Genomic DNA, 16,991 nt, shown 5'->3' on the forward strand with positions numbered 1-16,991 from the left:
AGTTCATTCTTTTATACTGAGAAAGTGTGTGTCGCTCTTTCCCTTCTCTTCACTACACTCAGCCATATTGTTGTTGATCACATTGCATTCAGCCGCACCGACAGCGGCAGGGAAGTTAAGACCGGATAAAAGTTTACGGATTACCTGCAAGTTCAACTTGGATTATATTTACTTACCTGTTTTTAAAACGCTCCTAGGTGTAAGAGAAAGCGCTGCCTGCCTGCCTGCCTGCGTGCTCGGCTTCCCCCGCGGGTTACACACACTACAGTGCTGGGTGAGTTTATAACTTGCTAGCTCAAATGCTTGTTTCATTCGGCTCAGGCTTCTCCGTCTAACAGCTCTTACTGCCCAACCAACCACCATATAGTAGTAGAAAACTCTAAAAAATATTCTGCAGACTTAGCCTCTAACAGTGCGTTATTCACAATTTTTAGTAGTAGTTATACAAAGATAAGGCTTTGAGCTGATGTTTAAAGGTTAGCTTGCAGCTAAATGCCATGACGACAGGTTGTTGCAAACTTTTGTCATTGTATTCGGGTGGGTTATATCTACATAACCTAAAACAGGTTGTCTAACACTATTTCCGACAGCTTACTAAACAAAAATGTGAAACATTTGGGGGAATATAAATAAGGAGTGTCTTTTCGCTAGCAGGCTAGTTAATAGCGGAACTGTTTGTTGAAACACACTGACCTAACACCATATCCAGTGTCCCTCACTCCCATATCCTCACTTTTGGCGGTTTACACACTTTTAAAGTGCGGTCTTAGTTTTATTGTTTTTGTGTGTAAAAATGTGTCATTTTCATAACTTTTTTCTTTCTTTTTTCCCTGGGAAAAACCTGTCTTTTGCTGAAAACTATTTGGTTAGTCTGGTCTATAACTAACTTTGCTGGCCAACTTTCTAATATATTTTTTTAACCTAAATTAAACTGACCTTACAATGTATTTAGTGTTAATTTAATGTTTTTCCCCCCATCTTACTTTCTGGGAAATATAAATAATTAACATACCCTGCAGTCTTTCCATATGAAGGGAAATCGATATCTTGGGTGTCAGGAGTGTCCTGTGTGTGCTATACTATCTAGTGGAGAAGCTTTAGCAAACTGGATTAGTGACAAAAATATCCGAGACGTTATTCCCCAGCCTGGGATTACACAGCACAGACTTGACTGACTGTTAAAGTACTTTAAGACAAATGCTTTTTTTTTTTTTTTTTTTACCCAAGTAACAGTAATAATCAAAACAAAATGACTCTCTGAGCTCCGCAAGGACATGGATCAGGGAGTTTTAAACTGTTTGCAGTCACAGAGACATTTAGATGTAAATGTATTAATCTCCACACACGTTTCTGAGTAAAGATCTAATCTATTTCATTAACATTTTTAGACCCCGGGAACTTTTTATACCTGAATGTTCTACAGACAGAGTTGTGATTATTTATTTGGTTATTTGGTTGATCCATGGATGGCGGCACATCAGGTGACAGATGATTCCCACTCTGGAGATATATCTGTCATTTATGTGGCTCTTACTTAAGGGGTCAGGTTGCTAGCATTATGGAGTAAGGGGGAATGTTTTTGCAGGAAACTAGAGTACTCGGAGGAAACCCACCAAGCTCGGGAGAAACCTAGAACCCTTACCGTGGAGAGGCATGGTGACAGTGCTAACCACTTGGCCCCTATTCATTCACATATTAATTACTGTTGAGTCACCAACATTTGGATCAAACCCATACGCTTTAAAGAGCTACTTACTGTCAAAACTCCGTTATAAATCTAACTTTAATTACTGAGCACAATCCAACTCATTTCAGTATTAGGGACATGATTTTACATGTGTGTAGTAGCCCAAAAATTGGGCTATAAGTAGTCATAAGGCTTTTTGGTACTTTTGAACACATTTTTATGAAAATCATCAGGTCCCAGCAGATGTTATTTAATGATCCAGATAAAAAGGTTATTCTTAATAACAAATTTATTAATGTAATAAACTAAATGTTATAAAAAATAGTAAAACACCGTTCTCACCTTAAGGGTGATTATGATGAACAAGGTTTTAGAAAAATCTTTTTACCATTTTTATCAAATTATCTTGCAGTTTATCACATTCTTAGGGGCTCAAGAGTGTTAAGGCTCAGAGTTACTGATCAGAAGGGTGGTGGCTCAAGCCCCAGATCTGCCAGATTGCTGCTGTTGGCCCTTAACCCTGTCTCCTCTAGGGGCACTACATAATGGCTGACCCTGGGCTTTAACCACAGCCTACTAAAAAGCTGGGACATGTGAAGAAAAAAAGTATTTTCTGTGCAGAACCTTTTAAAGTAAAAAGATTATTGTCCTGTCACAGCCTTTCCCAGTGTTTTATGTCTCACAGTGATTTAGAATTTTTTTATTAAAATCTCAGCGTCTGCCGGTTGCTGTATACTTTTCTAAAAGAAGTAATGCACAACTCATATGGTGCTGCTACATATGCATCAGTGGCAATGTCCAAACATAAAAGAAATATGGTAATAAATGAAGAAAAAAATATAGTGACACCTCTAGAGGAATGGTCCTGTTTATGCTGTACTGTTTTTTACACCGATTGATGATGTAAGCAGAACACTGCAATCTTCCTTAATTGCACTACTGTCTAGCTGACTACTTTAACTGACTACTGTCCAGCCAGGTAAATGAATTTAGCAGAGAAATAAAAACTGAGTTAATCAGAATGCATGTGAATTATTGATGTGATAATCTGCAAGATAATTTGATAAAAACTGTAAATATTTTTGCAAAATGGGCGCATTTTTTATCATTTACCATTATGCTCAGTGCCTTTATTATTCATGCCTCAAAACTACAGAGAAAGCTGAAAATGAAAAATACTCTTTAAAAAAAGTAAAAGGTATATAAATAAAAAAACAAACAAAATATTAGAAATTTGCCACCTTTTCAATGTGTAGTTATGTCATGCCTTTTTATTCTTTAAGCACTTTGTCCTGTGCTGTTTATCATTTAAGAGCGTATTTATCTGTTACTTTTATCTTTTGGTGTGAAGGTTTTTCTTGCTACTTCCTGTGCTAACAGGTATGTATTTTTTTTTTTTTCTAGTGGAAGGAAGTTGTAGGGTGTAATTCCACAGTTTAGATATGTTTGACCAGGGTAAGAAAGCCATCCTGTATATAAACACGATAACTCAGGCAGAATGATGACCAAGACAAAAATAGAAAAACAAATCTGACCATCCCATGCTTAGGATAGCCAGAATTGTTTTGGCTGAGTGTTGGTTTTAATTCCAGCTGTAAAAAGTGAACAAGTGTTGTACGGAGATAATGCTGAACGAAGCTCTTTTGCAAAATGTGAAAACTTTGTTTCAGTAGAGTGTTGTGAAAGTGAAATGTACTGAAATGAAATTCAGCACATCTGCATTCACAGAGCCTTAACAGGAATTTCTGTATAAAGCCTAAGAAAGCCTTAGCATCACCAGTGAGGCCACGATGACACACACTCCTCACACCACACACAGCAAACACGCCTACCACATTCAGAGACTTGGTCAAATGTCAAGCCAATATAAAAAAGGAGAAATGCTTTCTGCATGCCAACTTTCTAACAAATTGTATGTCTGCTAGAAAAAGAGGATTAAAAAAAAGACTATTTAATTTGTCACCTTTTTTATTTATTTATTTATTTTTTAGATATCTTGTTATAGTTTGCACTTAAGCATGCAGTAATGTTTTAGTATTTATACTGCTATTATTTGATGATGTGGTCTGAAATAAGGGCTTCTACTAGTGTTTTTTATATATTTAACTAATTTAGGTTTAGGATTTAAAGTTAATCTTGTCATAGTTATTGTCGCATTATCCAGTCTCACCAAAATGAGGACGAGTTCCTTTTAAGGTCCTTTTGCTTCCTCATGTTGTCTCAGGGGGATTTTCTGTTATTCACTGTCGCCTCCGGCTTACCATTAGGTACAAATTAATAAAGCTTTAAATGTATACGTTTTCTTATGTGTATATGAACTATGTATTTGACCTCCATCTTTCTCTCTCTCTCTCTCTCTCTCTCCGCACTATATATATATATATATATATATATATATATATATATATATATATACACATTATATATATATATATATATATATATATATATGTATATGTATATATACATAATATGTATATATATATATATATATATATATATACATAATATGTATAGTACCATTGAATATGAAGAATTACGAAGCTATTTCTTACTTATTTGCCTTGGATTATGCTTATTTGTTAATCATTCTGTAAAAGTTGTGTGAACTAAACGTTTTCAGATTTAAAGACATTTTGGATGAGGTACTCGTGCATACGTTGATCATATAAACGTATACGTATAAAGTGGAAAGATTGTTCATTGGCATTTAGTGATTGCCACAAAACTTTGTAAAAGGTCAAGCACACTGAAGACTGGGAGACAAGATGACTACAAAACAGTGAAATAAAAGTCAGAATGACAAAAGTGGAGTTTATTTTTACTCACATTTGTTCAATAAAAAAATCATTTAGCAGTACAGCAGCACCTGAAACAACCCAAAGCAGGATATGTGTTAGCGCAAACGGGTAAAAAAAAAAAAAATGACACTGTACCCAGGTGGTCCTGCAAATAGAGCATGACTCACAGGAGAAACCACGCTTGTAATAATTTGTCTCTCAGTCACCATGCTGAATGTTTTAATAGAAGATTCCATGGTAAATGGAAATGCTTTATACTCCAGATTTCATCTTCAAATGAAAAATTATACCAGGCTTTAAACATTCTTTCCTTCACAAGTGCTAAATTGTCTATGGATTATAGATGGCTGGGTGTGTGCAGGCAGGACGGCCTGTCTTCTGTTTATAGAGTGCCATTTCTAGGTTATAACCTGATTGAATGACAAATTTTATATGTCTTTATTTATGGGTTTGTTTGCTTGGTTTTTTAATTTTTTAATTCTCCCTCAAGTAATGCTAGTAATCTAAAGTTAGTTTAAAAAAAAAAAAAAAGCACGTTATGGTATTTTTAAGGGATGCTTTATCAGCCATCACTGTGTAGGTCAGAAGATGAGATTGGTGCGTGAGATTGGGATTCGCGCACAAGGAGATTTCAGAGGAGACAGACGGCACTGATGATGTCGCGTCTACCTCCTTTTTTCGATTGGCTTCCATGTCTAATTCAATCCCCACCACAGTACAACGTACTGTGCTTGGGTCAACCTTTTCCAGTGGACTTGGAACGGTTCTCAAGCGTGGAACGGTTCTCAAGCGTGGATCGCCTGTGTTTTCACCAATCAAAGTGAACCAGACTTTGGGTTTAAGTGTACTTTGAAATGATCCCAGGGCCCTAATGTAAAAACACCCTTAATATTCGTTTTGGTGACCTGGTTTGGGGATGTCAAGAGACTCTGACACATTTTTGTTAATTACTGTGGATGGGGCGCCTGCAAAATTCTAATGATAATTAAAGTTGAGGAATTTCAGCCTAATACCCCCTTTTAAATAAATCCTTTCAAACCTTTCAAAGCTTGATAAATAAAGTCCAGTTGTTGCGCCCGGAGTGTGCTAAATTACCTATCTTCCTTTATAATGAAGAGATTTAGCTGTAGGTCAGTACAGTACAAGTTTTAAGGGCTTTAGGTTATCCTATCTATAGATTAAGGCAGATTATTAAGAAATTATTTATAGAAACTGGTTTAGCTAATAATCTTGCTGCTTTTACGGTTACAGTTCAGTGTAGCTTTAGAGTAAAGGTTGTTCAGTTGTCTTTTCATATTAATTAAAATACATGTAATTGTCTCCTCATGCCTCTACGACATACTTTCACGTCATCGAATCATCACATAAATTAGATTTCTGGTATGACACTGCTTTAGAGGTAGAACAGAGTAGAGAAGTGAAATATGCCAGAAATAGAGACAGCATGAGTGACTTTCAGGTGGTAAGTAGCGTCACGCTGTTGTTTTCATTATGTTGACACCACAGTGGGAAATTGTGTTCTTCACTCTCTCTTTTAGCATCGTGCAGTCTTTCACGCTGTTGCTTCTCAATCGGTGTTGATTGTGTGCATCTTCTGGTTGTCTTGTGTAAGTGAAACACTTTTTTTTTTTTTTTTTTTTTTTTTATGACCAAAAATAATGTACAGTAATCGAATGTCTTTATTTTTTCTGACATGACTACTTAAGTTAAATAATAGTTGGTGTCATGTGATGGTGTAAAGACGTGATATATGGATACATTTTTGATACAGGGAAAATAAGCACCGCACAAATATTCACCGTGGGTTTCCAATTTTAGTTAAAATTTAGTACAATAATTAAAAGTTAATAATGTGATGAGTTTTGACATAGCATTTAGAACAAGAAACAAAAGCTGTCACTGGTGTAATTGACGAAGTGGGAAACGTTTTTTTTAGCTTGTATTGCAGTCAATCTCTTTGTGGCCCTGGATGTGTTTTTGAATCGTGAACTGTATGATTCTGCAGTAATTTCTTGAGTAAGGGTAAAATCAGTGAGGAGCTGTTGTTGAATTTTCTGTACATACACACTTTTGAGTATGGCTTTGTGCGCTCATCTAGTTTTAGAGACAAAACAGAAGAACAAAGCTGATTTACCTGTAATTGAGCACATTGTAAAGCTCTTTCAAAACGACTCACTTGCTGTCAACATTACTAATAAGTTACTAATAAATTGCAGTGCTTCTGTACACCAGACTTTAAAGATGTATTTGACTTTTAGAGAGAATGACACACGCAGCATACTATTTTGGATTGGTATGAAACAAATATGATGCAAAAATCTGCAATTTTTACCATTACCCCTTTTATCCAAAGTGAATCAAGTGCGAGTAGACGCCTGGTGCTAGTGCCAGTTAAGAGCTAGTTCAATAGCAAACTGCTTAAGAATTGAGTGTTTTTTCATGGGGTAGAGAGACACGTCATTATGTCACTGTATGCATCTGTGTACTGTACGTCTCTACTTTCCCAGCAATGGTAACGGCAAAAAAAAAAAAGCTAGCTCCAAGCAGAACAATGACGAACTTCAACATCGCTTTACATGCAGTTCTCCTGGCTTTATTGTTACTAAAAACCATTTGAGCTGCCCATGGCATATTGAGTTTATTTTGTTAGAGATTGGTCACGATGATCCTGTCCTTCAGCTCCTGTCGTAAGTGGCTTTTTGTTCTACCTCCGCAAAGTGTTGGTGACGCCAGCAAACTGTTTTTTTTCTGTCTGAAAACAAAGAACTGGTTCGAAATTGTGAACTGGCTTAGAACTAGCTCCGGACCCGCCTCGATGGAAACGGGGAAATTAATGGAAAAACAAGTTCAACTATCAAATAAACTTACAGTGCTTTATTACAGTATAATTGTCAACAATGTAAACGTACCAAGCAGGAAATATTTTGTCACCCTTTCTTGTTAGATTTCACACCCATTTAATTTGTCACCATCTTTCAAACTGCTGTCTTCTGTGAACTTTACTGTTATCAAAGGGGTTCATATCTTTTTTGCAGAATCTGTTGCTGTTTGCTTAGGGCTCTTTCTTTCTCACGTTATGAAACATTTAGTCTTATTTTAATATGTGTACTTTGGGGGATTTATGTAATACACATTGTTTTGACTAAACAAAACATTCAAAGTGGCATATTTAATGTGGGGAAAAATATAAGCTGAGTACATATTTAAAGGGTTCCTGCTTGCCGCTCATAATAGCCCTCGTAATTTACCAGTATGCTAATATATCTGGTTAAAGAAAATCCAAATTCTAGGGAGAAGCATTTTTAACCCAAGCAGCACATCCTGATGTGAGATAAAAATTTAGAGTGAGTAGCTTCTAATTTCATAGAAATATGCTAATGTATTTGCGCAGGATCCAATTATTGGCCCTAACGAAAGAGTTATGAAATTGGGGTAAGAGTTGTCCAGCACATTATTAAAATCTGGAAGGACAGTGCCGAACCCTGAACTTTATGGAAAAAATATGACGGTGATTATACATCACTTACATGCTTGGTAAAATTTTTTTTATAAAAATCAACAGAAGAAATTACAGCTACCTGTATGTTTGATAGTGAAAGTAAGAGCATTTTCTTACATGCTATGTGATGAGAACCCCTAGGATTAGGACTAAACAGCTGTATGACCGTAAGAACTTTTCTTTTAATTTGCTCGGGAGCTAGGGAATAATGAGATGAAAAAATTTATGTCGCTCTGGATAAAGGCATCTGCCCAATGCCTAAATGATTGCTTATTGCCTGGGCAGTGTACAGTTTGGTATTCGGTAGACTGGTAATGCATTAAATTTTAATGTTTATAAAGTAAAGGTACTATATTTTTAACATTGAATATTAAAGCTGTTTAAAATTAAATACCTAAATGTTTTCTTCAGTGCAAAAGGATTATAAGAGAAGGCTCATGGGCATAAAAGCTACCAAGGCAGTGATTTAATAAAACAGAAAGTAGCAGTAGTGCTTTATCCTTTATCCTCAAACATGCAGGTGAAACGTTTCATAACCGTCATCTCACAGCCTGTTTTTGATATGTAAAATGCCAAACTAGACCTTATCTCAATGTTGGTTTAGTTCAACAGGATGTGTGTGTGAGTGTGTGTGTGTGTGGCCCACATAGTGTCAATTTGTGCAAAACCATAAATGATCTAAATTTTTGATCGTAAGGCTCAGCCTTAGCATTACTTTATTTAGAAATGTTATTTTTGTCTCTCTGATATATTGGTTAAAAACATTACTGTTGCAAAGCATGCTGAAAGCATCATTCATCAGTGTTGTAGGATGGATTCTTTAAACCAGTGCGACTAAGAACCCAAAGGATCTGTTCATAATAGGGTTGGGTATCGTTTGGGTATTTTACTGGTGCCAAATTGATACTTTTAAAACGGTACCAGTGCCTAAACCGATACTTAAAAAAAACAAAAAATTACTAACATTTAAAGAACAGCTTTTTATTAAACAAAAAAAAAGTTTGAAGTGTGTGTGTGTGTGTGTGTGTGCTACTTTATTGGTAATCTTGGTGTGCTACAAACCAACTTCAAATTTCAGCAATTCTTTTCCAGAAATATGAACATCTTTGCCTTATCTGGCAAAATATGAGACTTTGCCTGACTTTAATGGAGTTGGTCTGACTGGGGCCACGGTCTCCCACATGCCAGCTAAGGTCTGCAAGCTATTAAAAACAGAACACCCCTCTGCTTTTAACTTCATCCTCTTTATCCTCACATGTTTTATTAGGCTTGACATGTTTCTTGCTTTTGACACAATTGTTGAAGGACATTTGCTCTGTATCATGGTGTTCAAATCCTTTATTGTGATATACAGTACAGCTACACTTTAGCTTTCGACATTTTAACTTAAATTTAAGTTAAGCTAATGCTACCTGCTGCTGTCGGAGCAAGTGTAATTACTGCATTTACATGATCATCGGATGGTCTGTTAGGTCGGAATGTGAAAACAACAAACATGTGTTACTACAAAGAATAGTTGTATTTGTATTATTAGAGCTGTCCGACGTTCTCAGTCAGGAAATTAAAAATCTGTGTTCTAATTCGGTTCTAGTACATATTGGTTATATACATTGGGTAGGGATAGCTCATTGGTTAAGGCATTGGACTATGGTTCGGAATGGTTCTGGATAAGAGCGTCTGCCAAATGCCCAAATGTAAATGTAGGTACCGGTGCCATATTGACACCCGGTCTCGGTACCCAACCCTAGTGACTATAGCCATAAGATCCATGCATTATTTTATTTAGGTAGATTAGTGGACATTTCTACCCCCTGTTATTAAAGTTATTATATTTATAATTGGGTTCTTGTAGTTATTAACCTGTTTGGCTAAATCACTGATCTAAATGGGTTTAGTCCAAGGAAGGCGGCTTCATGTCTATTTAAACTTAATGTTTTCGGTCAGTGAAAAGTTCAGGAATAAAAAGTTGTGTGCCATTATTAAATAGGCAAAATAATTATAGCATACATTTAAATGATGTACAGAAAGTAGACCCAGGCTGTACTCAGGGGTGTGTGTGGAATTGATTTCTCCGTTAAAGGGGACTCGGACTATAAGGTTTAAAAACCCCCGATTTTAAATATTTTTTTAAACTAATTAATTCCTTTTGTTCATTTATTTATTCAGCCTTTTTTTAATTTAACGATAACATGTTATGTGTAAGCAATTATATTATTCACTTTGTGGAAACATCCGTACACTGTTACATAAAAAAATAAAAATAATAAAAATAAAAATCCACCTGCAGTTCGTTCAGATACATTACAATGGTGAAAACTGATTTTTGCCAATGACATGATTACTGATGCCAGATCTATAACTGTTATTAGGTACTGTCTACTTAGAATGGTGCAATAAAGAAAATGAGGGACACCGGTAAAGTTGGGTTAGAATTTGTTGTCCGCACCATGAATTCATGGACTCTGTCTTAGTTGTGTCAACAGTATTTGCTGGTCGAGGTGGTGTGATGGTGTGGGGAATGTTTTTTGGCACACTTTTTTTGCCTGTTTATATTGGTTATCCCTTGAATGCCTTAAGTGTGAGTATTGTGGCCAACCACATCCCTCCCTTTATGACCACAGTTTCCTATCTTCTAATGGCTAGTTCCAGGACAAGTGTGTGTCAGGCCACAAATCAAAGTCATCCTAGTCTGGTTTTATGAACATGACAAAGAGTTTAGTGTTCTTTAATAGACCTTTCATCATGGGACATCATGAAGGTGCACCTGGAAAAGTTAGCAATCAACATGAAGCAGAATCTCACAGTGAGTATTAGTATTCATAATACATGCTTAGTGAATGTTAAGTGTCGACATACAGCATATGCTAGGTGTCATTTGTTTTTTTAAGGCAGGTATACTTTATTAGTTCTTGGACATTAACTTGTGTCATTTTTAAGTTAGGACTTGTGTAAAGTCAGATTTATTTTAGTCAGTGAGAACACAATCCTTCTGCACTTAGGAATTGTGCCCGAGTCAGTTTAAAGAGATGGACTAGGGCACAGTACTCGGGCATGGATTGAATCAGATATGGAAGCCAATCGTACTTGAGAAAAGAAGTAGACCACTGTTGAGGTGACATTATTAGTGCCCTCTGCCTTCTCTGGAGTCGCCACATGTTAGGGTTATCCTCCGACTTACTCAGCCATCGCTCAGAAAGTGGGAAAGAGCGACATTTTTCCAGAGATACCAATAATATTAGGCATAACTCGAAAATTAACATTCTTCCTCTTTTGTGTTTAATGGTGGCTCACAAACCAAGTTGGTGCATACTGCCACCTGCTGTACCGGAGAGTGCAAATACACAAGTGTTCTCAAGAACGGAGAGTAAAAAATACAATATGAACGCCGGACAGTTTGGGAGCGGGTAGGGGGAACGGGGATAATGGGTTTAGAGATCAGTAGAGCTGTAGTGGTAGTGTTCTTCTCAGTTGTGGTATATAATCTATGTTAAAGCTGTCGAGTAGTGCTCGGTTGCAAACAGTCAGCCAATTAGATACAATTAGCCAATTATTGTTTTTTGAATGTCGATTTTTGCTCCACCCATATTCCAGCAAATACCCTTAGGCAGATACAGTAGCTGTCTTAACTTGTTTTCAGTATGGTTTCTAGCTGTTGTGTTCTGTCATGGTTTATCCCTTGCTTAGGTAGTTCATAATGTATGTGTTGTAGTGACAGTAAATGTATTTGCTAATAATATTTATTTTATTAACCTCAATTTTCAAAATCAGTGTGTTTTTGTATTGCTTTCAGCTCCTAACATATTTGAGATTTGTGAATTGTGTTACCTGGCTCAGGTGTGTTTGCAGGAGTTGGTATAGACACATGACCTAAAAGGGAGATGGCACTCCCAGGTTTACATTTTTCCCTTTGTGCTTGGGACACACATGCCTAGTTGACTTACCTGTGAACTATGCAAGTTTTTACTTCAGTACATAATTTCCGGACATAATTTCCTAAAAACATAATTTTCTTTCTTTTTGGGAAAAAAATAAATAAAACAAAACTAACTCTACATCTAGGTATCTAGGTGATAAGCTGTTTAAGAGTAGTAACAGCACTATCTATTGCAATGGAATATGTAGCAAACAAATAAAATTCCTCAGCTATGGGATTTTAAGGATGATGAATATTTTGAAACATTTGCACCATTTGCTGCTGCTGATGGTGGTGTTACAATTTTTACTTATGCAGGGCATCAAAAAATTCTAGCATTTGTGAAAATTGTATTTGTTTAAAAAATTTTTTTAACATAATTAAATGTAAAATGTGAAACACTCACCTAAAGGATTATTAGGAACACCTGTTTAATTTCTCATTAATGCAATTATCTAATCAAAGAATCACATGGCAGTTGCTTCAATCCATTTAGGGGTGTGGTCCTGGTCAAGACAATCTCCTGAACTCCAAACTGAATGTCAGAATGGAAAAGAAAGGTGATTTACAGTAAGCAATTTTAAGCGTGGCATGGTTGTTGGTGCCAGACGGGCTGGTCTGAGTATTTCACAATTTGCTCAGTTACTCGGATTTTCACGCACAACCATTTCTAGGGTTTACAAAGAATGGTATGAAAAGGGAAAAACATCCAGTATGCGGCAGTCCTGTGGGCGAAAATGCCTTGTTGATGCTAGAGGTCAGAGGAGAAAGGGCCGACTGATTCAAGGCGATGGAAGAGCAACTTTGACTGAAATAACAACCGAGGTATGCAGCAAAGCATTTGTGAAGCCCCAACACGCACAACCTAGAGAAGGATGGGCTACAACAGCAGAAGACCCCACCGGGTACCACTCATCTCCACTACAAATAGAAAAAAGAGGTTACAATTTGCACGAGCTCACCAAAATTGGTCAGTTGAAGACTGGAAAAATGTTGCCTGGTCCCGATTTCTGTTGAGACATTCAAATGGTAGAGTCAGAATGAGAACATGGATCCATCATGCCTTGTTACCACTGTGCAGGCTGGTGGTGGTGGTGTAATGGTGTGAGGGATGTTTTCTTAGCACACTTTAGGCCCCTTAGTGCCAATTGGGCATCGTTTAAATGCCACGGGCTACCTAAGAATTGTTTTTGACCATGTCCATCCCTTAATGACCACCATGTACCCATTCTCTAATGGCTACTTCCAGCAGGATAATGCACCATGTCACAAAGCTCGAATCATTTCAAATTGGTTTCTTGAACATGACAATGAGTTCACTGTACTAAAATGGCCCCCACAGTCACCAGATCTCAACCCAATAGAGCATCTTTGGGATGTGGTGGAACGGGAGCTTTGTGCCCTGGATGTGCATCCCACAAATCTCCATCAACTGCAACATGCTATCCTATTAGTATGGGCCAACATTTCTAAAGAATGCTTTCAGCACCTTGTTGAATCAATGCCACATAGAATTAAGGCAGTTCTGAAGGCGAAAGGGGGTCAAACACCGTATTAGTATGGTCCTCTATGATTAGAGGATCATAATTCTAGATCATGATTAAAAAATCTCAAAGTATTAGAATATTTAATTTAGTGCTTGAGTATACATATAATATCATCTACATATCACATTTTGTATCATCAAATGTCTATAAAGTATAATGTATATTTTATATCATTAAATGCTTTCGATTAAAAAAAATGCATGCAATTATTTTGACTTAAGTTTTATTTCTAACAAGAAATTGCTGGTGAAGTCAAAACTATCTGTTATAAATATTTCCTCTGTGCTATTTTATTGTGTCTTATTTAAAACATGTTAGACGCTACAAAATGTGGTATTTTGGCAGTGTGGTTATGTCTGCTGCCTTTCATGCTGATCACAAAAACATTTCCTTAGTATTCAGCTATAAAAATCACTGTTCTAAGCCTGCGTGATATCTTTTAAGATTCATTAGAGTTACATGTCACACTGTATGAAATGTTCTCGGTGCGTCCATCACATCAGATTACACCTACATGATAAAGATCCTCCAATGATTGACCTTAGATTAAAGCTTGTATTCTGTGCTCTGCTTATGTCATCAATCTGCACAGCTGATAATGGTGACGCGTGACCAGAAACATTTTTTTTTAGAGTGAGCATGAAGTCATACAGATGTATATTGTTCTGTCTGTAATGTTTTGTTTACATTTCACCGTCAGCATGATCAAATATGTACCATTCCTTTTTAAGCTTCGTGAAATTCTATGCTATCCTCCTGTTGGTGACTTTTAAATCAGCAGGTCATCAGCAGTGACACTGAGATCAACAAGAAAACATTGATGTCTGCTGAATTTTAATATGTAGGTTATATGTTCTATGAGACTGCATGAACACAAAGATAGCTGCTTTCTGTTCTGCTATTTTGAGAAATTTGCACCTGGTGTCTGGCTGCAGAAAATATTATTATAATAAGATCTTATAAGGATACTTTCTGTGAACAAAGCAGGAAAAAAAAGACTTAGAATTATTTGTATCAAGTCTTGCTGTAAAAATAAAAATGGTTCCTAGATTGGAACACGTTTTCAGAATATTCCTTCCAGACCAGGTCAAGGGCCGAGTTTGTTGAGGAGAGTGTTTTATTCAGTGACGGCTTATGAAAAAAAATGAGTGAGAGGAAATTTACAGGCAGCTGGCTAAGTTTCAGTATCCTCGTCTACCTGTGAAATTCAACACTCTCTACACCAGTCTGCTGTCCTTGTTTGTGTATATACTGTATGTCTCATCAAATCTAAGCTGTTAAATAAATAATTATAATTTATTATAATATAATAATTATAACATTATTTTATAATATTATTATAATTAGGACTCAACAGGGAACCCATTCTCATTTGGCTAAAACAGGGAGCATCCATGTGACGAGATCTTATCCAGAGCGACTTACATCTTTATTTTATTACACATCTAAGCAGTTCAGGGTTAAGGGCCTTGCTCAAGGGCCCAACAGTGGCAACTTGGTGGTTGTGGGGTTTAAACCTGGGATCTTCCGAACCGTAGGCCAATGCCTTAACCACTAAGCTACCCCTGGCCAACAATGTTGTTTTGATGATTATAATGTTATCCCTTTTAGTTATAACATCACAACTAAAAGGGAGAGCCAGAAGGAAACACAGACATGAGGGCTCCCTGAGATGTACAGCAACCAATCACATCACTGTCAACAAACCTGAGTGATCAATGAGAGTGGGGAAGACAGCATCTAAACACACCAGTGTTTACTCTCTTAGACCAGTCTCAAAATACCACAAGCAACAATTAGTCTCTCATAGCCACTCTTACACAATCTGACTTTTAAGTCTCAAAACTGAAATGAAGTTGAAATGACTTTTTGTAAGTTGCTCTGGATAAGAGTGTCTGCTAAATGCCTAAATGTATTTAAAATGAGTTTGTATTGTCTAAATGTTGCGCTTGGTTTTTAAGAGAGAGAGAGAGAGAAAAAAAAGATGTTACAAAGGAATGGGCTACATTAGCAATTGCATTTTTTTTTAAAGGTTTAACATTGTTACAAAATTGGGGAAAATGTAATTTCAGGAATCAGAATATTTATAAAATCTTGATACTCATAGAATTGCAATTTTAAACTAATTGGCACCTAGGCATTGTGCTATCATATTTGGAGGTGACTGGTTATTCCTATTCCTATTTCACAGAATATTTTTTAAATTCGTTATATTTATAGTTAAATAGAAGTAATTTTTTTTTAGGCAATGCTACTATTTTTGCCATTTTCGAAATATTTTAAATAATGTTTATAATAAAATTTCACAAATTCCTCTTATGTTATAGATGTACAGAACTTTGTCTATGAATAGCCTCGCCCCTCTGTGCACACACATGGTCGTGATGCGCTTGTGAACATATGGCAGTTTGTACTGTTGAACGGTCGGTTTACTGAAAGTGTTTTGGAACAGTTTTGTGACAGTTCTTTACATAAAAATAAACGAGGAGGAAGGGGAAGTGAAATGTAAGCAGACTAAGTAAATCTGGTGTTTACAAAACGGATCGTGTCAATCCTAGTCTTTAAAACAAGATATTAGCAAGCATATAAGGAGCTGGCTAATAAGGATAGTTAAGCTAACTTTAGATTGTCGATGTAAAACAAACCGTTTTAATTGTTTAAATTCTTATAATTAATTAACTTGTAATTAATCCAACCCTAATTGGAATTGCTACATGTGTATAGTCCATTCAGTAACGTATTGGATTAATTTTTTTGTATTATTGTGCTTGATGAGCGTTTCCTTATGAGAACAGTTAACAGATGCGTGACGATAAGGAAAACATGCGTTATCAGTTAAGCATGCAGGTAACGTGATCATCCAACTCTGTCATCAGATTTCCTCAGCTAAGACTATGACTTGCTTGTCCAACTAACCAATGTGGTAGCAGGTGCCAGTTGGGAATATGTAATATGTACATGTGTTTGGATTCAACTGAATATAAACACTGTTTAAAAGATAGATAAAAAAATAGAAAAAAGTTTAAGCACCTCCATAATGCCACACTGTTGAATTCAAAATTTTAATTGGTCACAAGGTGTTGCCTATATCTCTGTATGTATGTCCAGCTAAGTTTCCCTCGTGGTGGGCGTGGCTATACACGTCACTCTGAAGAGCTGCTCAATTCAGCGCTTTTCCCTGGAGGTGGGCGGAGTCATGCGCGTCACTCAGCAGATCTAATCAACGCGATAGTTTATCATGTGTACACGGAATATGTGGAAGACACCGAAATGGTGGTTTACAATCCTCACCAAACACAAACAGAAGCGCCATACAGCAGGGCTTACTCCAGAAAATTGGACAGACACTATGAAAACTGGTTAAACCAGGAACTCATTTTGATTGGTAATAGGAGAGAGCTAGCTGATATGATAGAGCAAACAAATAGTAGATATACTGTGTGTACCAGAGACCAGTTGGAAGGGAAGCAAGACTAAGAACACTGTAGGTGGGTTCAAACTGCTTTACTATGGTGTAGATAATGGAAGAAATGGTGTAGGTCTA

General features: G+C 36.5%; 1 protein-coding gene across 2 annotated transcripts in view; it reads left to right on the forward strand.

Moving 5' to 3' along the window:
- Nucleotides 1–16,991, forward strand: part of plekhf2 (pleckstrin homology domain containing, family F (with FYVE domain) member 2) — a 32,577-nt gene continuing 15,586 nt past the window's right edge. Inside the window, exon 1 of one of the 2 annotated variants that reach the window (XM_053495174.1) lies at nt 1–274. The gene's annotated coding sequence lies outside the window, so the exon portion shown is untranslated. Of the gene's footprint in view, nt 275–6,032; nt 6,096–16,991 lie in introns of those variants that run through there. The other variant, XM_053495175.1, reaches the window with a different exon arrangement.

This window comes from Clarias gariepinus, chromosome 4 (assembly GCF_024256425.1).
Source record: "Clarias gariepinus isolate MV-2021 ecotype Netherlands chromosome 4, CGAR_prim_01v2, whole genome shotgun sequence".
In the NCBI taxonomy this organism is placed as follows: domain Eukaryota; kingdom Metazoa; phylum Chordata; class Actinopteri; order Siluriformes; family Clariidae; genus Clarias; species Clarias gariepinus.